The following is a 22,889-nucleotide window of genomic DNA, read 5'->3' on the forward strand; positions in this document are numbered from 1 at the left end:
GGAAGCTTCTAGAACCCTGCTCAACTCTCTGGTCTGCAGGTTGCAAGCAGGGAACCCGGGCCCCAGGCCAGGCCTCTGCCTGCGCAGCACCCGGTTCTGAGCTGTCTTGCCCTCTGTCGCCTTGTGTGAAACGTAATCCAGAAAATGCCTTCGTGGTAACCCTACCCCTGGGCAGCCCGAGATAGCATCTCGCGGCCCCGTGACGGGCAGGAACTCGCAAGCATGGAGTTAATAATGTAGACTTTCAAAAAACCAGGCTGGCAGAGGGAGACGAGGGCGGGAATAAAGGGGCCGGTGTGGCTGTAATTGGGACCATGTGAACTTCCTTGGAGGAGGATTAGGAGGAGAGACAGGCCTTGCCCACGAAGATTAGTTTCAATTAGATGGGCTGGAGGCGAAAGGCCGGCTGAAGAAAGATTAAAACAAGGAAAGGGTCCACGCAGAGGCTCCTGCCTCAGCAGGGCCACGAGCTGGGTGTTGGGGGGCCAGGCTGCCCGTCGGTCGGAGGACTGATTCAAGTTGGTTTTGCTTCTTGGCCTTGGTCCCCCACCCCATGTGCTTTTCAGAGATTGTGCTTGAAGATGGCTGGGATGGGAGTCAGCAGGCCTCTCTCCAGTCCCCTCCCCACATGGCCTGGCCTCTTGGGGCTCTTGTTGTTGGCCAGGGCCACTGCAGGACCCAAACTATGATGTTGAGATTTCTGCTGGCCGCTATCAAGTCCTCCAGGACTGGTGACCTTAACAGATGTCCCAGGGAGGTCAAGGAGGCATTTCAAACTGCCAGTGTCCCCCTCCACCCCTGTTGACCCTGTGTAAGGACCCTCTTTCCTTCTCTTCCCCCATCCCTCCTTTCTGGACTGCAGCTTCTGCTACTATTGAGAATAGTTTTCTCAAACCAAATGTTGAACACAAATCTCCAGGATGTGGATGTTCTCTGTGGGTGGAACAGTCACCCTCTCATCACTGGGTCACCTGACCACCTGGGGCTGGGGGTCAGGGTGGGCACAGGCCTGACTGAGGGGCCGATACCCTCTCCCTCCCCCATTCTCTCTCCCCATCTCTCCCCCCAACCACCTCTTTCCTCCTCCTTCTGTCCTTCTATCCTTTTTTTCCTTTTTCCCACCAAGACCCCTGTGTGGCCCATGCTCCTCTCATCTCCTAACCTGCCTCTGTCCTTGCTGGACAGTTAGAAAGCACAGTCCCCCTGGAGGGGGAGGGGGGTGAGGCTCTGGGCTCCCACACCCCAGTGTAAGTCTCTGCTCAATTCCCTGCCGGTGACTGATGTCGCAGGGGGTGACTGGTCCTTGGACCCCAAATTCCTCTTCTGTGGAATGAGCAGGATGAGGTGGAACTTGGAGCTCCCCAAGAGATGCCCTTGTTCCTTCTGTTACCTGCACCTGGCAGAGGCAGGGGCTGACCCATCACAGCCCTGGTCAGAGCTCAGGTCCCCAGGGGGAGGTCTCGGTTCTGCTGTGGACCCTGCATGGGGTCTCGGGGCAGCAGGGTGACCTGGCGCCAGGTGTGGCTGGCAGTGGCACCCGCCCTTCCTGGGATGGCTGGCTGCCTCCCGGCCTTCCTGGGGCCGCTCGCCTCTGGGTCCTCCCAGCACGTAGAGTGCGCGTGTGTTTTATAAATCCTGCCCATTGTAATGACAGCTAAATTATGGAAAATGCATTTTCACAGCTGGTGAGAAAAGCCATTAGCATTAATCAAGGACCCAGCTCATCGGGGATTCACAGGCTGAGTTTAGTTGGTGAAGCCATGGCCGCACTAGACAGTCATTAGCAGGGCTCGTTTGAAATGGGGACGGTCATTCATCTTCTCTCGTACCTGGGATGTCTCTTCGCTTGGGGGTCCCTTCAGAGTCCCCTTCCACTTGCTTGGGTGTGGCCTCTGGTTTTCAGGGACCAGCCAGCAGCTGAGGGCCAGGGGATGTGGTGCCGGTCATGTCCTGGGGGGCCTGGTCACAGTAAGGACAGGGCCCTTGCTGTCCTGGTGTCCCCCAGGGTCACTCCCCAGACATGTGTCCAGGAGCGCCAGTGTCCTTCATGAGTCCAGGGCTATCTTGGGTCCTTGTGGTCCTGACCTCAGTGGCCCTGGCCAGCTAGTGTCTAGCACATAGGTCCTCTGAGACATGAGGGGAGGGCTCGAATGTGGGAATAGTCAGGCTGCCCGTGGAACTTCTGGATTTTGAACACTGGCTGCTTTAAAGCACCATGGAGTAATTTTTTTAGAGAAATTCTTATTTTGGGACAATTTTAGTTTAACAGAATAAGGAGAACAGAGAGTTCCCATATACCTCTCTCTCTGGGATTCTTTCCCAAACCCCATAGCTCCAGGCTAATCAGGAGAAAAATGTCAGAAAAACCCCAAAGGCTGCCCATATACCCAGCCCCCTTGGTTGGCACTGAGTGGCACCATGGGACTCATCACACAGAGACATGCTGGGCTTGCACTGTGGCTGGGCTGCAGCCTGACCTGGAGCTGTGCTGTATCATGAACGTGCAGCAGGAACCCCGGAGGGCACAGACTGGCCACATGGCCCAGGTGCCCGCCCCACCCAAGCTGCACCCTTGGGTCCTCCCCCAAACCTGGGTCCAAGCTGACCCCCAAAGGGTCCTTTCGTCCTGGCTCCCCATCCCTGGCGTCCCCTGTCATACCTGCTTCTCTTACTTCCTCTGTCCCTAGAAGCCCAATTTAAACCCCTGACTCTCAAGGGTCCCCACCCCTTGGCAGGCCCTTAGCATTAGTCTGCGTCTTACCTCCTATTCTCCTAGGGCCGAGGCAAGGCCCAATGTCCCCCACATCCCTTTAAGAATCACCCTGACAACTATAGGCCAGTGTGTGCACACAGGCTGCAGCACACAGGCACATATACGCAGGTAGATGTACATGCCCACGCGGGTACCATGTGCGACCTGGGTATATACATGTGTGCTAACACACTCGAATGTCAGTGGCCCCATGTGTGAACCAATGGGTACGTAGGTTGTTCTGGGCACATGTGCACACACGGATTGGCATGCACACATGTGTCCAGCTCTGCTGAAAGCCCAGCAGGGACACTCCAGTAGCCACAAGCCCACCCAGTATCCAGGTCATGGCCTCTGACATTGTCCTCTGGGGGAGTGACCAGAGATCCCTGGAGAAGCTGCTGAGCCTGGTGGAGCAGGGAAAATACAAGATGAGTCTGGAGCATCTTGTGGTGCTAGAAAGTAAGGAAGAATCTGAAAAACAAATGAAGGGGCTCAGCTGGGGATGGGGCCTGCCTGGAGGAGCTCCCAGGCGCGGCTGGAACTGTGTAGGCTGCAAGTGCGGCGTGACCCAGTGTGCAGACCTGTGAGCATTTGTGCTGTCACGAGTAAACAGTTGAGGAAAGGAAGGAAGGAGGTGGGGGGGGGAGGGCACGCCCTTGTTGAAATGGCTGTGATAGGCAGTGGAACTGACCCCCACCCTGTAATGTCACCAAGGTGCCACCAGCCGACTCCACTGCAGCCAGGCGCTGCTCACTGTGGCTGCCTCCCCCCGTGGGTGCAGCTCCTGGCCCAGTGTCCTGGAGGGGACAGCCCAGGGAGCTCAGAGAAGAGTTACCTGTTGTGGGTCCTGAAGTTTTGTCTGCCCTCCGCCCACCTGGTAAGCAACCTCAGGGCTCTAGCCTCAGTGCCTAGAGGAGGAGAGATTTCTTCAATAAAAACCTTGAACTTAAGAGTCTGCAACTTAGGAAGTTTCCCATGCCGGGGAAGGCACCTCTGGGTCTGTGGGGGCTGGTTGTTAGTGCCCCTGGAACTTGGAAATAGGCCAGACTCGGGGAACTGGGGACAGGGCGGGGCCACGTCCCGAGTTGGGGTCCATGCAGGGTTCTGGCTCAGCAGTTACTACCTGGGTGATCTTAGACAGCTGTTGGTTGTCTCTTTGCCTCAGTTTCCTCATTGGTAAGGGGGGGTGTTGATATCACTACCCACTGCTCCCAGGGTTTTTGGTCCCAGAGACAGCAGAGCTGACTCCTTTGTTGACATGCCCTGGGACTGGGGACCTGCGTTCTTCATCGTCACAACCAAGTCGCAAATGCAGGGAAAGCAATTCCCACCTCTCTGGGATTGGAGATGCCAGTATCAGGCTGATTTCTGCTGCCCTTGCTGCCTGGCCACAGAGCTCACAGAGAGGGAGGTTGAAGCTTCCCTAAGACACCTGTGTGTGTGTGTGTGTGTGTGTTTTCCTGCCCCAGGCCTAGTCTGGGGCTAGAGAGGGGACACTGTCCCACACAGATATCTTCAGGGCGTCTTATGAGACCATGCCCCCCCACCAGCTGACTGGGACCCTCCTTCCATGGGTGGTGGGAGGGCTCTTGCTTATGACGCCCATCTGTACCTGGTGAGCCTCACTGAGCCCTGTGGACACATGACCTGCCATGTCTGCAGGTGGACAAGACCCCCGCCTCGGGGACTCCCTCAGGAGAGGCCTCGGTCCTGCATTTGTAGAGGCGTGTTCTCAGAGTTTCACGTCTTCCTCCGTGATCTCTTAAAAATCAAATGAACCCAAACACAGCAACAAGCCAGCTGGGCTTCCCCATGTTGGGCCCAACCCCCCAATGGCTGAGTTTTCCTGCCATCTGGGGGCCACCAGGAGACGCCACTGTTCTCTTCAGTGCCCCCCTTTGACCGGAGGCCCAGGGACAGTGGCTGCTTCCAACCCTCCTAGAGAGCTGGGGATGGTGCCTGAGGGAGGCCCGGGAGCTGCTGTGAGGACGGCTCTCCTGCATGGGACTAGCTGGAGGGATGAGCCAGGCTGGACCAGGTGGGGTGCAGGGAGGGCTCACCAGACACCTGCTCCTCGGGCCTGGGTGAGCTGTCTCCTGGAGGGAGGCTCTGGGGGCCAGATCCACACAGTACCCGTGCACTTACACTGCCATGACCACTGACAAAGCCCCTTCCTAGAGTTGGGTCTAGGCCGAGGCAGCTCCTTCCAGGGGCAGAGACTGGCTCTTGCTTGGGGGGGTCTGACTTCTGGGCAGGCCCTCTGGGGCCAAACATGCCCAGGTCTTTCTTAAAGAGGACTTCAGCAGAGGCAGAAACCCACCCACCATCCCGGGAGTTGGTGGAGGAGCCTCCAGCCAGGGCTGGGTGAGGCTTCTGGCTTTTACAAGGTTCCTGGCAGAGCCGAGGGGCAGTTCCAGAGTACTAGGCACAGTTCCTGAGAGGCCCCAGCTTGTCCTGTCACCCAGAGGCCAGCATTGCTGCCAAGTGGCAGGCCCTGTGCTCAGACCCACCTGCTGTCCTTCACCCCCCATCAGAGGCCTGTTTTATTGGGGGATGGTCGAAGAGAAGCTGACCCCAAGTGGGAATCTGCCCACACCAAACCAGACTCTTCCTAAACACTCACTCAGGGATCCAGGAAGGGTGACAGAGCCTGCAGGTGTCCATGAGAAGCTGCTTGGATCTGCGCACAGCGTGGGGGCATCCCACGTACCGGGCAGATGTTTTCTGGGGCAATGAGATCGACCAGGTTCATTTACTCTCAATAAACTCACGTGTCTGCCCTCCGGAGGCTGCGGTTGACCAACTGTGACCTCCACCTCGTATCCAAAGGGTGGGACATCGATCTCCTTATCAGGTAAAAGGAACAGATAGTGAGCCTCACCCCCGCCTGGGCACCTGGAGACATCTGTGTGTGACCCACTCTGTCCTCAGCGCCCAACAGATGCTGGCACACAGGACGGTCCCTCCCCCCCCCACCCCCCCACCGAGTGGGCCGCATTGAAGCATGATTCATTTGCTAAATTCAGTGTAAACGTCAGGTGAGATTGATCGGGGTTTAAAGGTTCTGCTCATGTGGGGCTGAACCAACAGCGTGTCAGGCTTGGAGCTGCAAATTCCTAAAAGTAAACTCTAGCAATGATCGATTTGCCGGAGATCACCTGCAATAAACACCCAGTTCCCCACTCGGCCAGCCAGCTCGGGGCGCGTTGATGTTAACTAATTGACCATGGTGGGGGGAACTGCCAGACACCCCCCACCTGCTGCTACTCCTGGGAGAGGGGACAGGGTGTGGGCTCCATCCACAGCCCCACAAGACACTCTCTGGGAATGGGAAGACCCGGACTGTCAGGGTGGGTTTCACATCACACTGGGACCCTCGGGGCCTTTGTGGGTCATGGCGAAAAGAGCATCACCTACTGATGATGATCACCATCCACCTTCTGGAGGGCCCCTCCTAGAAGTAAAGCCCCAGCACTTCCTTAGGGGGACCACCGGGTGACCCACGTTAGAGAAGAGACCACTGCCTGCTGACCTCTGCCTGGGAACCCCCAGCACCACCTCCCTGCCCAGATCTAGAGGCCGAAGAGGACCCCCCTTTTTGCCCTCCAAGCCCAGGGGCAGCCCCTTCTGCTTGGCCTGGCCTAGGCCTGCTGCATTTGGGCAAGTGGCTGGCCTGCCCCCCGCACCTCTGCCTGGCCCAAGAGTCAAAGCAAAGAGGAAAACCCACAACCCAGGTACCTCTAGCTGCCTGCTCCAGGGAGGGGGGTGGAAGGAGGGGATCTGAGTGTAGGGCGAGGGCCCAGAGGAGGACGCGTGGGCCCCACTGGACTTCATGCATCCCCCGGGACCCACCGAGGGCAAAGGCCCTCCTAGGCAAGGAGCCAGCAACCTTTGGGGAGGGCCCAGCTGCTGACACAGAGCCCCCACACACTTGGATGAGATGGGATGCGACAACACCCACATTCTGGCTGCAGCCAGAGAGAGGCGTGTGGCCCTGAACAGGTCTGAAAAGAAAATGCTGATTTTAAAGGCCTGGCTATTAGGGACTCGGGCCCCTTTCCAGGTGGTCCGAGGCCACCCCTTGATGTCCTGGCGCCAGGATGGCCCCACAAAGGCTTGCTTGGGTTCCACTCAGGTGGGCAAAGCCCTGGGGTCTTTTCCTGCTCTTCTTAGACCCCCCTCACCTCGGCTTTGAACTCCCAGGGGGTGGGGTTGCTCTGGGGGCTGGGCATTCTCCAGGAAGGGAAATGGATATCAACAAACTTCCATTCCCAAGATCAAACTGCTTCCTCCCGCCTGCCCAGAGCCTCTGTGACCCCCACCCGCTGCCTCCCCAACCCATGTGCTAGGCTAAGGGCACTCAGAGAGTGGAGAGAGGTGGGCGTGGGGTCGCTGAGCCCCATTTTCAAATATCAGGAGAGTTGCTGGGATGGGCAGGGACTGAGGTGGCCCAACTCACTATAGTCAAGGTCATTTCCACCAGAGCCTCTGAAAATCCTTCCACAGGAAATGTCTGGCCAAGAGGGACTGGAATTCCAAGTTCCTGCACTCAGGACCTGGCAGGCCTTTTTGGGTTTGACATTAACCCATCATGGCGCCTCCTGGGGCCGTGCCACACGCATGGTTCTCAGGCAGATGTTCAAGGCTCTTCCCTTACTGTTAGCTGTGTCTCTGTCACAGGCTCTGCCACAGCAGCCGTGCACTTTCTCCTGCCCTCTGAACGCTGCAGCCCCTGTTCAGACCAGGCTCCTCTTGTGAGGAGTCCCCAGTGGTTGGCTGCAGATGGCAGGGGCTAGGACCATGGGGGCCCTGAGGCCGGGCCAGCAGGGCTGACCTGTGCCTGCCACACTCTCACTCCCTTTCTCTCCCAGGTCCCTCCAAGTAGGAGCCAGGCCTGGGCAAGACACTTCACCTGACCTCTGCTCACAGAGTTGCTCCCCATGGTGCTCGGAGCCCCCACAGGGCTAGGGAGGCCATTGGAAGGACCTGGAGTTCCACAGGGGCCCGGCTGGAGTAATGGGCCCAGTTGGGGCTGCACTGACAAAAGTTGAGACTCCCTGCCTGCACCCTGGCCAGCCTCTAGAGGGCAAGGCCAGACCAGTTCTAGGGCTGATGTGTGAGGTGATCTGTGTGGCTCAGATCCCACTGGGGGCTCGTGAACTGGGGAGGGGTGCCCCTGCACCCATGTTCTCAGGTAGAGGTTTTGGGGCTCCTCTGCAAGGTTTTGGGGCTCCTCTGCAAGGTGGAGGTTTTGGGGCTCCTCTGCAAGGTTCCGGGCTGGCCGAGGTGAAGAAGGCTGAGAGGCTACTGGTTAGGCCTGGGAGAACAGGGACATGGCTCCTCCCTGACCCACCCTGGGAGGTGCTGTGTCCATGGAAGGCCCAGAGGGGGACTTCTCACAACTCAGCACAAATGATGAAGAAAGCCGGGGCTCTTAGAGGTGAAATGAACACCACATGACCTTGTGGGCAATGGTGTCAGGTTGGCCTTCCAATGAGGTATCCCACCCTAGGTTGGTTGAGTTTCCACAGCCAGGGAAGTGGAGGCACAGCTGTGATATGCGGATGAACAAGGCTGAGAGTCAGAGACAGAGACACACAGAGAGATGGACGCCTGGGGACCCAGACAGACACAGAAGCAGGTCAGGGACGCTCCTGGGTGGGGTGCCCCAGCCCCTCCCTTAGGACCATCAGCCCAGCCCCAGAGTCCTCTTGAAGCCTCTGGTCTGAGGCTCTGGAATAGGTTTGGCTGGAGAGACGGCTGCTGCGGAAAGATAAACTCTCTGGAGTTTGCCTGGGAGGCTGCATGGGAAGGTGGTGACTGTCCTCAAAGCCTTGGCCCACCCAGTCCAGGCCTCAGTCCATCTGGTGCTATATAGGATGACACTGGGTCTACAGTGGTGGTGATCATGATGGCCACGGGTGCAGCCTCCTTCACCACAGAGGCTCCACTATGAGTCGGACTGTGCCAGGAACTTTCCGGGCAAGTCACGTCCATGTACCCCAACGGGTGTGCACTTCACTGTGGAGGAAACCCAGGCTCTGGAGGGCGAGGCAGCCCCCGAGCCCCCTGTTCCAGCTGGGCAGCCTCTGTGGAGCCAGACCCCACCACACCAGAGCTGACATGGAGGGGCCTGGGTGCCAGCTGGGCCCCGGTGTCCGCCTACACCCAGCAGCCTGGCACCCCTCAGGCACAGGGAAGGCAACGGCCCAGAGGGGCTCCAGCCCCACAGCAAGGGGCTCGGTCCTGGTGCAGGGGGCCCTCTGTGGTGGGGGACTTGGATTTGCCCACCTTCTCCAAGGCTGCCGCCCGCCCTCAGTTGATGGATTAGCTGGGATTCCCGGCATCCTCGCCCTTCCTACGCCGGGAAGAGACGGCGGGCCCTGTTTATTTAGACTTTTCCTAAAGCTGACAGCTCGAATCAGGCTAATTTACCTGAAGTACACCAACCGTCCTTGTATTTATTTTACAATATTTCACCGGGGTAACCCAATCCCGCCCTCTAGCTGCCTTGTTTATGGTGCCCAGTACGCGCATCTGTACCCCATACTGCGGCCGCCTTGTCTTTCAAGGACGCAGGGCGGTTTGGTGACAGCTGAGGGCGCTGTGGGCCTTTTGGATTCGGGGTGTGGGGCAGACGCCCGTGGGGCTAGGCCAGGCTGAGGTGAGCTGACAGAGGGGATGCTGCGGGGGTGGAGGGGTACAGCTGGTGCAGGCCCAGCAAGAGGAGCACAGCGACCCCCAGCATCTCACTGTCATCTGGCACCAGCTGGGGCAGAGCTGTCGGCCTGTTCTGCAAGACTCTTCCCCAGTGCAGGCCACTCTGGAGGGTCTGGCTGACTGAGGGGGTCCGAGGGCCCAGGCTCAGAGCACCGGCAGATGGGCTGTTGAGTTTCCCCCGAGAATGGGGCTGGGGCCTGAGAAAAGCCAGGTGAGCTGGGAAGAGGCCATGGCCTCTGTCCTCGGAGTTCAGGTTCAGGAAATAGCTGGCAGAGACAGGAGCTTCATGCTCTGAGGTGGTTCTTGCTGTTTTTCTAATGGAAAAGAGACAGAAAACTGTCTGTCCACTGGAGGGAAACCTTTACCAACCTCAGAGTGTCCGGGCTCAGGGACTATCTGGAGGGCATGCTGCTATGTGCACGCATGTTTAGGGAATAGGCCTGTGCCGTGCTGGTTCTGATGCCGGGACATAGCCAGCGGGGAGATGTCCCAGGCCTCCAGGTCACCCTCCAGCCAGGGCAGTGCTGGGGCCAGGCAGACAACAAGTACTTTTCAGGGGCAGCTGTGGGAAATAGGACAGTTAGATCCTGGGGCCTGAGTTGAGGGTGACCCAAGTGCAATTCAGAAGGGCTTCCTGGAGGAGGTGGTGTTTGTGCTGAGAAAAGGAAGGCCATGCAAGAGTTCTGGGCAGAGGGAGGGGCCGGGGCAGAGCTGTGAGGTGGTCTTGACTGCTGGGGGCTAGACTGGCCAGAGCCCAGGAGGCAGAGCAGGCCAGGGAGGTCAGGCCACATTGGGGCCCAGTGATTACAGTGATTACAGGGTGGGTGTGACCTCAGCCCAGCAGTGAGGCCAAGTGCCCATGGCTTCATGACAATTTTGCTTGGGGTATTGGCCTTATAGGTGATTTTTAATTGGCTTTTCAGATTATCCAAAGAGCTTTTTGTGATGCCTTCTTTTCCCTAAAGAATTAAAAACTGACAGACCCTACAACAGCCTTATCCCCTGTGTCTTCAGAACCAAGGCCAGAGTGGGTGCTCTGTCTGGGCTGGTCACCCACGGAGCCTTCGCTGCCCTGGGCCCCAGCAGCCTGGCCTGGGCAGAGCCACAGGGGCAGTGGTTACCCTAAAGTAGAGGGCTATTTTAGAGAAGGGGGAAGCTGTCAGGTCACAAGAAGTAGGGGCACAAACTCCCTGCTGTCCTGCCCTGCGGCCACAGGACCACCTAAGTGCCATGGGCCTGGGCATAGAGGTCTGGGGCTCAGTGCCTCTGACTTCTACCCCGAGGGCTGTGACTGAGCCCTCCCCACATATGAAGGGGGGGCAGGTGTCCAGGGTCAGAGTGGGTGGACTGGACTGGGAGGACACTGTCGGCCTGACTGAGTGCCGGCTCTTCTCTGCGAGAGCCGGCTCCCCCTGGGAAGGGGCCACGGCCGCACTGTGCCATACATCTCTGTCAAAATCTCTATGAATAAATTAACCTTTTTAAAGATTAGTGCACTCTAATACCTCAGGGTTTTTTAAACAGCACAAATGCTAAAAATATTTTGACAGAGCTTGTTGGTGTGCACGGCGGCTCATCAACAAAGGCCTGGACCAAGTGCCCCTTAAAGGGCTAGCCCTGCTGGCTAGACAGCCAGGCCAGGCCCCACACTTGGACCTGGCCAACCCTGGACACCCTGCTGGCTGGACAGCTGGGCCAGGCCCCGCACATGGATCTGGCCAACCCTGGACACCCAAGGAAGAGGAGTCAGCCCTGCTCAGGATAGGGGCATCACCCTGTGGGCTGGGGGAGCCCACCCCCATGAGGTGGGAGGGGCACCCACAGTCCCTGTCTGCAGATGACTACAAAGACTTGATGGCCCTCCTTTTGCCAGTGAGGAGTGGAGGCAATGTGGGAGTGTGGGCGGGGGCCTTAGAATTGAACTGGGGGGCTTCTCCCTCGTGGTGAGGAGGGAAGGGTGTTCCAGCAGCAGCTTGGCAGACACGGAGGTGCAGTCAAGGAAGAGTAGAGTTAGGGGACCACTGGGGCAGGGGTGGGGAAATCCTGTGTCTGGGCTGAGGGTGGCTGTGTGCACACAGGCCACGAAGGTCTAAGGCAGTGAGGGAGGGGCTGCAGGGGCTGCTCCATGGAGCAGGTGGAGGAGCCCAAGGGAGCTGCTGCTTGGGGTGGGGTGGCAGAACCAGGAGAAGGAGGTGGGGTGGCAGAACCAGGAGCCCAAGGGAGGGGTGTGGCAGAACCAGGAGAAGACTCCAGAAGAGCAGAGATGGGGTAGAGCCAGTGTGGGCAGCAACGATGGTCCAGGCCAGGCCTGAGTGAGGATAGTGGGGGAAGGGACCACCCCAGACCCCCAAGCCTTGTGCTTGGGACAAATCCTCCTCATTCTGGGGGTGTTGGTTCCAGGAGGGCTTTCCTTAGCTTGTTGCTGGTTCTCAGCTCCCAGAGCCAGGCCTGGCACACATAGGTATGAGGGTGGGTTTGTGCATGCTCTGGGGCCAGGTGTCTTCCTCTGGTCCCAATGCGCCCACTTGCCTGGGGCAGCTCCCTCCAGGTCCTGAGCTCTGGGACTTCCCTGGGGCCATGCCTTCTCCATGGCTTGGAGGGGCCCTGGAGGAAGCTGCCCCCAGCTGGTGCATGCTGACTCCTCTCCCCAGAGCACCTGCTGTACTGCAGCCCCCTGCCCCCAGGGCGAGAGCAGGGCGGGGATGAGCCTCAGTCAAGGTGGGGCCCTGAGGTGCCTGGACCATCCACATCACCACCACGAGTGGTATTCAGGGCAGTGACACAAGAGCCCTAGGGGGTCTCTGCACTGTGAGGAAAGGGGGCCTCTGCCTTTCCAGTGTTCAGACCCCAAGGAGGGAAGGGGATGAGAGACCTTGGGAGCAGCCTCTACAGGACCCCAAGCCTCTCCTCTGAGTGTATGAACCCCCAGTCTCAGCTGCTTTCCTCTTTGCATCTGCAGGCCCTGGCTCTGGTGACCTGTCCTGGGGTCTTGTGTTTATGACCTTTTCTGCAAGAGCATGTGAGGTCTCCGCTTTCACCTGCTGCAGGCAGCTGGGCTGGCTTTGATCCCTGCTCGCCACCCAATACCACCCCTGCTGCTGGCCCCCTGGACACTCAGTGTACCAGATGCTGACTTCCTCTCTACCTTCCCCCGGCCACATCCATCAGCTCCACCAGCTTCCACTTAAATGCCTCTTCCCCAGGGTGCTTTCCCTGATCCAAGGCTGCTGGTCTCCCATGTCAGTCCCTCCCCAGGCACCTGATCTTCTGTGGTCACACGGTAATTTCACGTCTCACGTTCTTCCCTCAGGGCTCTGGGTCCCCAGGGCCTCTCTGTGTGCAGGATTTTGTTGTGGGTAGAGAGGGACTGGGAGTTAGAACAGGAGGTGCAGCTGGAGTCTCCAGTGCCTGTGTGGGGACAAGGGTGTGTGGAGGAGAGGACAGCCCTTGACACTAGGCTGGCATCCCTGCCACCTCCCTGGCTAGCCCTGTGCAGAGGCCCAGAGCTCTGCGTCCAGCTGGGGCCCAGTTGGAGATGGCAGCAGTTGAGCCCACCCTAAGGGTGTGGCTGTCCCACTGTCCAGAGCTCTGCAGCCTGCAGAAAGCCTGGACCTCCCAGATGCACAGGAGGCCTGGGCATTGCAGACTTTGAGGATATTCCAGAACTTCATGGTGGCAGAATCTGGGGCAGTCAAATAGCCCGATGGCCAGATCTGGCTGGAGACTCCCAGAGGCCCCGCGGCAGTGAGCCCCAGGGAGCTAAGATAAAGTAGAGCCCAGCAGCTTTCCTGGTGATGGCCTGCTGTGCGCTGGGCCCAGCGGCAAGAACTACATGAGATGTCCATGGGATGGGTGCTGGGCAAGGAACCCAAGACTCAGAAATTAGGGGACTGGGCCAGGGTCACCTGCTAGCCAATGTCAGGGCTAGGCTCAAACACGGGCCTCTGGGCCTGGCCCAGTCTCTTCTTCTTGGTCTAGTGGGGAGGTAAGCTCAGATAGGAAGGGCCAACTTCAGAACAGGTTTTATTCCCAGGGCACCAGCCCAGCCTGGGCCCTGCCATCCATCTACCTCAGGGTGCAGCCTTAGACTTCCACATCTCCCTGGGCTGTGAGTCCTCCCTGCAGGGGTCACTCAGGATGGAGTCTGGACAGTATGTATGGAACGCAGCACCGCTGTTGCTCAGCTCCCCAGGCATCTCACCTCTCAGGACCTCCTGATACCTTCTGCCCACTGAACGAATCCTCTTGGGCCAGAAGGGGCTGCTAGAACATTCTTTTTGAAAGTGCTTATTGAGTTTGGAAATGATGGCTAAGGGAACTTGGGGGTGAGCTAAAGTGACAAAGAGGCTGAGTCAGTCACTGAAGCTCTAAGTCAGGGACCAGGACTCAATTTGCCACTTTGTGGTTCAGCCCTGAGAGGCTGATGGTCCCCGAGAGCTTTGGGAGCCAGTTAGGGAGTCTGGCTGGTCAGGGTGGGCCCTGTGCTTCTTCTGGGACATCACAGGCCTTCCCCACTGAGGGAGGGAAGACTTCTGTCTGGGCATTGCCAGGGCTTCTCCATGTTGGGTGGGGTCTGGGGCTGTATGAGAGCCCTGTGATCTTCCTTGTGTGTCCCAGGGGCCTTCTGAGGACCAAGAAGGGGGTGTCAGGCAGGGGTGGGGTGACAGCAGAGCTTTCTCTGGGGTGGATGCCGTGGCCAAGCTGGGAGGTAAAGCTGACCTGTCCATACACCTTGGCCCCTGTTCCCTGAGCTCAAAGTCGGGCCCAGGACCCAGCCTGCCCACATGGCTGAGCGTGGGTTCCCTTGGGCCTCTCTGTCTCAGGGTGGCAGGTGCCTCTGGGCAGCCAGGGTGGGGGCCGCCAGCCCCAGCTTCCCCATTTCCTAATCGAAGCTCCTCCCTCTGGGAGTGGATGGGAAGCACTAGCCAAATGTCCACCTTCCACTGGGGGTGACAACAGGGCCAAGGGAGCTTGCCCTCCTCCTCAGGCCCCAGAAGTGGTCAATACCCAGCCCGGCCGGTCCATGCAATTGCTGTGGGGGTGGGGTGTGTCCTGTCTTCCCCCTGCCAGCACCTGGAGCTTTTCCAGGTACGCTTTTGAGCCCTATCAAAGGCCCTGCCCCAGGCTCTGAAATGCCACCTCTGCCAGCCGCAGCCACTCAGCCCAGCTGTGGCAGGATCTCTGTTGTCCTGGGGTTGGACTGTCCCTCCTGGGGGGTGCCCTGAGGTGCTCCTCAAGCCTCCTCCCTCCTGGTATGATTGCCTGATTGTCCACATGGCTTTAATCTCTGCCTTCTCCTGCACTCTCCCCCCCCCACCACCACCAAGACCCTCCTTCCCCAGAGTCCCTGGGTAGACCCTGGCAGGGCTGCTGAGTTCTCCCATGGGTGACAGTCAAGACCCTTCCACTGGGCCCTCTCAGACTGGCCATGGTGGGAAGACAGAGGTAGCTTCTCATACCTGGTCCCCAGGTCTCTGCCCAGGCCCAGGCCAGGGACCCACTGGGCAGAGATATGAGCCTGTGATGGCTCATGCGCAGGGAACAACCAGGACAAGGCTGGTGACAATGACGCCTCTTCCCATTTAACCCCATAACGGCCCATCATGTGGGAGCTCTCTCATCACCCCTGGTCACAGAGAAGGATGAAGGTGTCCAGGGAGGTGTCTCTTGGTCCCAACCGCCCTTGGAGTGTCCCACTTGAGGCAGCCCTAAAGGGTCAGGAAAGGGTTTCTGTGGGGCAGATGAGGCCTGACAAAAAACAAAATAAAATCCAGGCCACTGTGCTGTGCTGGGTGGGCAGGTTGAGGTCACGTCCCAGCATTGCCAGACACCCTCATCTCTTGGAGCTCTGGTCGGGGTGAAGGTGGCTCCAGGCTGGGCAGGGCTGCTAGCGAGCATTGGCAGAAGGGGCCGGGGGCAGAGCTGTGCTAGATTGGAGGGCCAGAGGCCACGGCACAGTTCAAGTCTATGACATTGTTCCAAATGTGCTCCAGGCTTCGAATGGAAAACCAGCTGCTCACTTAGTTCCTCTTGCCCGCCCTGAAGCACCATCCGTGCCAGGGACCGGGGAGGGTTGGCTGTGAGGGTGGTGGGGCCTGTGGGAGGATTAAAAGAAGAAATGCAGACCCTGCCCCAGAGTAGCATGGAGCAGGAGGGCGCAGCCAGGGCAGGAGTGTGTCAAACCAGGGAGGCTTCTTGGAAGAGGTGGCATTTGAGCTCTAGAGTAGCTTAGCTTTTCACTTCTGTAGTCTCTGCTCTGATTTCCTTTAGGGAGGAAATTTAACCCCCAGGGTAAAGGGGGACGTCCTTCTCCACCTTGGTGGACAAAATTCAGAGGAGGGAAGAGAGGGGATGGCTGGCCCTGTGGTCAGAATTCAGAGGATAGGGGTCCCCATAGGTGGGCGTGTGAGTGATGCAGGGCTGGTTTTCTGTTCTGGTGATGTCGTGGCTTTGGCTCTGCCAGCTGGCCTTGGGGGGAACCAGGGAGCTGGAGGCAGCGGCCGGCAGACGTCCTCATCCTGCAGACACAACATGAGAAAGAAGGGGGAGGGGGATCTGGCATTTCAGAGACCCCCGAGGGCTTTCCATCACTCCTGTCTGTGGTGGACGACAAGGGTGGGTCTTTCAGGAAGTCTGGGGGGCCCGTCCAGCTGGCCCTGGCCAGGCCGTCCCTGGAAGGCCCACCCAGGGTCAGTCCCAGGGCTGGTGGGGGTGGTCTGTCTCGAGCCCCAGAGGCAGGACAGCGCTCCTCTGACCAGCTGGCTCCCGTCTGTCCTCGGTTTCCCTGCCCCCACCCTGGTCACAGTGAGGAAGCAGTGCCGGCTCTGGGCCTCTGTGGGCGTCTGTGTTCTAGTCTGGGGACCCCTGGGAGGAGTGGCAGGGCTGGGGCTCCCGGTGTCAGACTGGCGTCCCTTGTCACCTAGCCCCACCATGACCCACAGGGATGCAGGGCAGTTCTCACAAAAGGTAGTTCAACCAGCTTTGGCCCAAATCCCGAAATCTGCTTACAAGGACCCCTATTTATAGAGCCTTGCTGTTCTCTGGGGTCGGTCAGCCGCCCGTATACTTCCAAGAGTTTATAGCTCTATTATTAAATTTAAAGTTGGCTTCGGTTTTAATTCAGAGTGAAAACTACGTACCGTGGGGGAATCCCGGGAATGCGTTTCAGGGCACTTGCCAGGTCCCTGCCCCTGCAGCAGCCCGGGTGGGTCTGGGAGGCCCCTCCCTGGTGGCAGGCTTTCTGGAACCTTTGCCCCCAGGTGCCCCGGCAGCTTCTCTCATCCTAGGTGTCTGTCACTGCTGTGCAGCCCCGTGGTGTTACGGGCTGGAATCTGGCAGCCGTGGCTCTTGGGAACTTTTGCTGGGCTAAGACATGAATGGAAGTCCTGCGGCCTGTCCTGGGGTGTCCTCTGGGTGCTGTGTCTGGAAGGTGAGGTCCTCTCAACCTGGTGGGGATGGAGCTACCTCGTGACTCCAGGAGGTCCTGAGTCTGGGATAATCTCACACACCCACTGTGTCCCTGGGGCAGGGTGGAGGCTGGGTGAGCAGGCCCAGGCCGGGCCACTCAGCTCCTCTCTCCCTCATGGGCTTGCTGACCTCTGCATCGTGCTGGGTGCTAGCCACGTTTAAGCCCCACTGGCCACTCTCTGCCACCACGAATGGCTCTGCAGCACCCTTTAGGCTGCTGTGGCTGGTGGGAGGCAGAGTGTGGCTAGAGAAGGCTGGGCAGAGTGGCCTGTTCCTGCCGTGCTCTGGGCAGTGCTGCTGGGAAGGTCCTCTGGCAGGTCCTAAGGCCCTGAGACCCCACAGGAGCCCGCAGTGTGGCCTCTGCTGCCGGCCAGTAGGTGGTGATCCTCGTCCACTTTCCTAGCTGCCCGGTGCTGGCCTGCAGGCGGCCGCCCGCACCTCCACACAAGCTGGGAACATCTGGAAATGTTTGATTTGATATAGTGTCGCTTTACATTGCAGAAATGAGCGTAAGCGGTTTTTTAACCCACCAAGTGAGAAATGTGATCTGGGTTTTACTGCCGACCCTTTAAATAAAAAACAGATCGCTTATTAAACCATTATCTATCAAGGGCCGGGGGGGGTGGGCATTGAGAGTGGACACACACGGGGTGCAGATGGCAGGGACACAGCCCTGTCCCCCAGCTGGGTGGATGGTGGGGGACACGGGCACCGATGAGTATCACTCCCAGGGTTGTAGGAGGGCCCAGATGCTCACTGCCTATCCCGTCCAGCCCTTGGCCAGCCACTAGTGGTGGACAGTTGCCAAATCCTTGGCTGGAGGAAGGGCGTCAGGGTCGCAGGCCTGGCTTCTGCGTACGAACTCCCAAACCTGTGTCCCACTTTGGGAGGTTGGGGCCTTCACTGACAGGGGGTCTCAGATTGGTAGTGCCAGTGCCAGGGTCCCTGAGGCTGGGCAGAGGGTTTAGGGGCTCCTTGGCCTCCCTCTGTTCCTGAGCACAGAGCTGGGGTCCCATGGGCCCTCTCTGGACTTGTCTGACATGGGGGCACTGGGGCTCTCACTGCCTCACTGTAGTCCCACCGTGGTGACTTGGTGGAGGGCGGCCCCAGGTGCTGGGCTGAAGTAGGCCCAGTGCTTTGTCTTTGAAAATAGCAGTGTCTGGGGCTGCTTGGCCTGGCCCAAGGGTGGACAGCACATGGTCTGAAGACCCACAGCTTTCCTGGGGCTGCAGGCCCATCTCTATGGTGGAGGCCGGACCGCCCTTCTGCCTGCTCCTCCTGCCGGGGTCCTAGCCTGCCTGGAACTGGAAGGGGCAGGGAGCCCGGGGGGAGATCAGTTCTCTACCTCCAAGACGTTTTGTTTCAGATGGTCCTGCTCTTGAAAGAGGGCTCCAGAGTTTCATCCCTGACCCTGCAGTACTTTTGGTAAATGATCCCTCCCATTCTGTGGAAATGTCCTTGGTGAACTGGCTGGTGCCCTCCTGGGGCAGGGTCCTCCAGGCAGAAACGGAAGCAGGCCTCCACTCTACACCACGGGCCCCTCACCCATCCCCCAAGAAGCCTCTGGTGGTGGTTGGTGGGTTCCGGAGGTGTTCTGAGCTGGACACAGTGGCAGTGTTGAGAAGATGGCCAGGCTGACCTGGCCATGAACAGAGCCCAGGAGTGCAGCCTGGGCCTGGGGTGTACCGGCTACATTCCCAAGGCAGCATGGGCCTTGCTGCAGGCTCTGAGGACTGTTCTGTGAGGGAGGGAGACCCAGGAAGATGTCCATACGCTGGGCCTCTGGACCCTGGGGGTGGGTGGGTCAGTGGGACTCATGGCCCTCACCCTGCTGCCCCCACCCCCTAGAGGGCTAGAGTTATCACATTGGCCTGGTTGTTACTCTCCAAGCCTTTATGGGGTGCCTTGAGTGTGAAGGAGTCTCCGAAACACAGCAGCTCATTTTATACCCTTCTACAGTGGCGACAGGCCCTGTCAGCTGGGCCAGCTGTCACCTGCCTCCTCTGGGCTGGGCAGGCTGGTCATGAATGCCGGGGGTCCTAGCAGCCAGTGTGTGGGGCTCAAGACATCAGGGGAAGAGGTGTGCTCAGCATGGCAGGCAAGGTGGTGCCTTTGGGCTACTGTCCTGGGCTGGTGTGAGTCAGATCAGACCAGAGGGGTTACCGTGCTTGGGCCCAGCAGCAATGTTCACGGGACTGCAGTCCATTGCACACCTGAGGGCCCTTAGTGGGCTCTGTGTTCAGTCCTGCAGCAGCTGTGAGGGGGCACATTCTCACTGCAGATGGCAGAGGGACGCCCCAAGGGTGGGTGTTGGTGGCTAGCCTAGGGCCACACAACCAGAGGTGACAGTTGTGGGAGCGCCCCCCCCCACAAATGGGCACAGCTGCTGGGGCTGGTAAAACAGCAGGTTTGTGTGCCTGATGCTTTGGCCCCAGAGGAAGCCCCCTCCTCTGGTAGCCTCCGGGCCTCTTTAGAGCAAAGGCGACCACAGGGTCACGCCCTCCCCACCATCTCCTTGCCATGGGGTCCTTGGCAGTGCCTGATTGGTTGCCGTAGTCCTCACTACACCCTGATGCCCACAGTAGATTGGCCAGGGGCAGATTTATCTCAGCTGTCACAGCCGACGCAAATAGGAAGCAGCCCAAGTCACTGTGTTGGCACCATGGCTGAGCCTGGCCCGGGTACGTGCAGGATTTAAGGGCCCTGCTGGACTAAGCGAGTCTGACCCCACTCTGTGATGTGGCCCAGGCAGGACACCCCTGAGGGGCAGACCTTGCAGGGCCACTCTTGACCTTGAATGGGGTTCAGGCTGAGGCAGGCCCCTCATGGTGGGCAGGGGAGCGTGACGAGCCAGGCTGAGGTTGTACCTGTCTGGGCTTGGGGCTTGTGGACAGTGGCCCAGATGAGCACCCTGCCCTGGGCTGTGAGGTCTGTGACCCATGGCCCTGTTGAGGAAGTTTCTAGGCTCCTTGGAGCATACAAATTCTAGCAACACCAGAGAGTGGCTGCACAGATTCATTTCTCTAAGAATAAACACCAAATGCAACCATTTGCTCTGAGGATGAGGCTGAGAGTCGCCAGGTAGCCTGGGGCCAATGCTGAGAAGCTGCTGCCACACTTGGGAGCAGCAGAAGTTGCTACCCCCACCCTGTGCATCCCTTGTGGGCTTGGGACTGTAGTAACCCAGCTGCGGCCTGAGGACTGTGGCCCCCTCCACAGCCACACTTGCCCCTGTGGTGTGCCCATGCCCTCTGTGCGAATGGGGACTGAGGCTCAGGGAAGCAACATCCATCCCCCTGACGGGGGAGGGCCCTGGGCTTGGAGCCTGGATTCTGTCTGGGAGCTGAGTGATCATGCTACGGCACCTCCTCGCCGGCAGCCGCAGCCCTGCTGATGGGACGGGAAGTAGGAGCCCAGCTGAGTGCACGGAGGAACATGGGTGGAGGCAGCATCTCCAGGGCCTGTGACACCACTGCCTGGCTGGGCTCCTGAAGCCATTATCTCCTGTGCAGGTGTGCTGATGGCATCGGCTGGGCAGGAGGAACACCAGTGAGCGCATGTCCCCGGGCAGGCACACTCGGCAACACCCTGCAGGCTCATACTGACGTGAGCACACACCCTCCATAGCACAGGGAAAGTCTGACCCTACCTGCCTTGCCCCTCGTGTCTCCAGTCCCAGGCCCCCCATGCCTACCTGTCTAGGCTCCAGCCATTGTGCCCGGCTGAAATGCTGGTGCACACTCGGAACCGGTGACTCTGATTAGAATAACATATGTCCGTGAGGAGAAGAAAATGTACCCAGGGGTTCAGTTCTCTCCCTAAGGATGCAAACCAGAAAGGGCTGAGGATCTAAGTGTGGGGACCCACAGCGGGGCCCCCAGCCAGGGGGGCAGTGCCCAGGCCCTGTGTGACTGCTCATCTGGTGGCTGACGAGGGAGCCTGGTCCACCTTGCCTGATGGGTCCCCAGGTTAGGGCAGGGAGCAGGGACCTGTGGCCAGGCAGGCCCGGGACTGAGCCCCTTGAACCCGCTGTTGGGTGGCCTCAGAAGGACACGGCTCTCTTGGAGGGAGGTGGGAGGTAAAAAGCAGAGACCAGCTGAGAGCAGCAGAGAGGGCAGAGCCCTGGTGGGAGGTCCCAGGATTCTCAGGCAGGACAGAGAACCTGTGGGTCCTTTCCTGGTGGAAGTGTGTCAGAATGTCCTTTCTGCCCCAGAGCAGAGCCCAAGTTGGGCCCAGCAAGGAGACTCCACAGTTCTGGGACATTCAATGAGGTTCCGTGGCCCTGCCCCTGCCCCGGAGTCCTTATGTGCTGAAACTGTGTGGTCATGGGGTTTGTAGACTGGGAGGCAACAACACAGGCCACAGGCAGGGTCCTGGGGACCAGTGTCCAGCTTCTCTCCCCTAGCCTGAGTGGTGGTGCAGACAGGGCCGGCCCCTAGGCCACTCTGGGGGCTTCTCTTACCCTGAGCACCACCGTCTTCCCGGTCCTGGCCCACTGCAAGCCACCCAGTGAGCGTCTGGTAGATGAGAGTGAGAGGGATGTGCCCGGGCACCTTCCTCCAGAGTGTGCCAGGACCTTGGGGGCGGAGGGAACTGGGGAGTCTGCACATAGGAGATGCTAACCCAGGCGGGCTCTCTTGAGGGACCAGCCACATTCCTTCATGGGGGTCACATGATAGTAGTTCTCACACTCCCATCTTCAAGAGGGACCCCAAGAATAAGTGGGGGCTTTGAGGGGCCTGGTGGCTCTGCTTCACCCCACCAGGGTTGGAGCCACCTCCTGTGCTGTCCAGCTGCCCTAGAGGACAGGCTGTGAGTATGCCTTCCCAAACCTGCTTCCTGGCCCCTACCTTGGGCCCTGGATTTCATTGCTCCTGAGCTGCCCTCAGCCTGGAAGCTGTCCCAAATGTAACCCATCCCTGCATTGTGACTGTATCAGGCCTCTGCTGGAAGCAGGCTAGCTCCCTCCGTCTGGTCTCCATACTTCACAGCTGCATGGACGGCATGATCAGTGTCAGGTGGGCAGGATGAGGGCATTAGTCCCAGTCAGCCCCACCAGACCTGACCCTCCCTCTCTGGCCAGCCCAGAGGGCAGCCCCAGGGCCATGGGTACCCCACCCTCGTCCCATGAAGGACAGAGCTCCTTGAGAGGGTGAGGCCTGGACTCTTTTGCTGTGGATGTGGGCATAGTGGGGCACCTCCCACTGGTCTGCAGGGGCATCCGAGCCCCTGGAACTCAGCCCCGGGGAGGTGATGCCAGGGGGTCAGACGCGGGTGGGTGGGTCTCAGCCCAAGGCTGTCCCACCGTCCCTGCGGGCACCTTGATTTACCGTCCCTGCTCCTTTAACGTGTCTCTGGGCGCCATGCCGCCCTGCCCCCGTGCTGCCCCGCGCCGAGCTTGGGAAAATCCATTACTGTGGAGTCATTAATCTGGGGCTGCCGCCTCAGGCGCTTTCTGGCCCCTCTACCTAATGGGCTCTGCTTCCTGCGCTCCGGAGCCGTGCTGCTCGCCTCTCTTGATCAGCTTTGTTTAATTATCAAAATATTTGATGCAGAAAATTGACATTAGTTCTGAAGGTTCTGCCCTCCTCCCTCCTCCGGCTCCTGGTGACACGGCATGGCTCAGCCGCTGCGCCCATCGCCTCAAAATAGTAAGTGGCTGCCAGTGTGCTTGGCCAGGCGGACGCAAGATCTGCCCATGGGGCTGAGCTGCCTGGCCCTGCCAGGACCCTGCACTGGCCGCTTGGGCGGCCTGTCCCCCCATTTCCAGTGTCACTGGCTTGGGGGCTACTTTCCCTGCCAGGGGAAGACTGGGGAGCCAGAGCATCTTGGATGTGGCTTTGCTGGGCCATCTGGGGACTCCCATTCTTTCTTGTGCACTGTGCATTCAGTTAGAGCCTGCCCCACGCTTGGACTGGAGGCCCTTCCCAGTGACTGGCCCAGAGCT

At 59.2% G+C, this 22,889-nt stretch overlaps 1 long non-coding RNA gene across 2 annotated transcripts; it reads right to left on the minus strand.

The window, feature by feature from the left end:
- Positions 1-1,200: 1,200 nt before the first annotated feature.
- Positions 1,201-5,630, minus strand: LOC128575595 (uncharacterized). Of its 2 annotated transcripts, XR_008377040.1 has the most exons (5): positions 5,572-5,630; positions 5,379-5,479; positions 3,591-3,663; positions 3,086-3,226; positions 1,201-1,959 (listed from the first exon to the last, which is right to left on the minus strand). It is a non-coding gene; the product is annotated as an uncharacterized LOC128575595 (long non-coding RNA). The 2 variants fall into 2 exon arrangements; XR_008377041.1 differs by lacking the exon at positions 5,572-5,630 and having other exon boundaries at positions 5,379-5,514.
- Positions 5,631-22,889: the final 17,259 nt, after the last annotated feature.

The sequence above is a fragment of the Nycticebus coucang genome, chromosome 22 (assembly GCF_027406575.1).
Source record: "Nycticebus coucang isolate mNycCou1 chromosome 22, mNycCou1.pri, whole genome shotgun sequence".
Classification (NCBI taxonomy): domain Eukaryota; kingdom Metazoa; phylum Chordata; class Mammalia; order Primates; family Lorisidae; genus Nycticebus; species Nycticebus coucang.